We start from the raw sequence: 268 nt of genomic DNA, 5'->3' as shown, positions 1-268 counted from the left end.
ATACATGTGAGAGTTGATGTCATTAAATGTAGTTGTTCATCTGCTAAATAGGAAGTAAATGTTTATTAAATATTTTAGTGCCATTCAAAATTATTGGGATATGTAATAATAGCGTAAGGTTTACAATGGAATAAACCTTCCAGTAAACATAAAATGGGATAAAATTTTCTATTTAAAAAGTTTTAACAAAAGAACTAGACCTGATAATCATCACTAAAGAAGATATGTTCAATATAATATCAGCATTGTATGATCCTTGGCCACATTT

The sequence above is a fragment of the Penaeus monodon genome, chromosome 24, assembly GCF_015228065.2.
Source record: "Penaeus monodon isolate SGIC_2016 chromosome 24, NSTDA_Pmon_1, whole genome shotgun sequence".
Lineage (NCBI taxonomy): Eukaryota > Metazoa > Arthropoda > Malacostraca > Decapoda > Penaeidae > Penaeus > Penaeus monodon.
Note: the sequence above shows the minus strand (reverse complement) of the source record.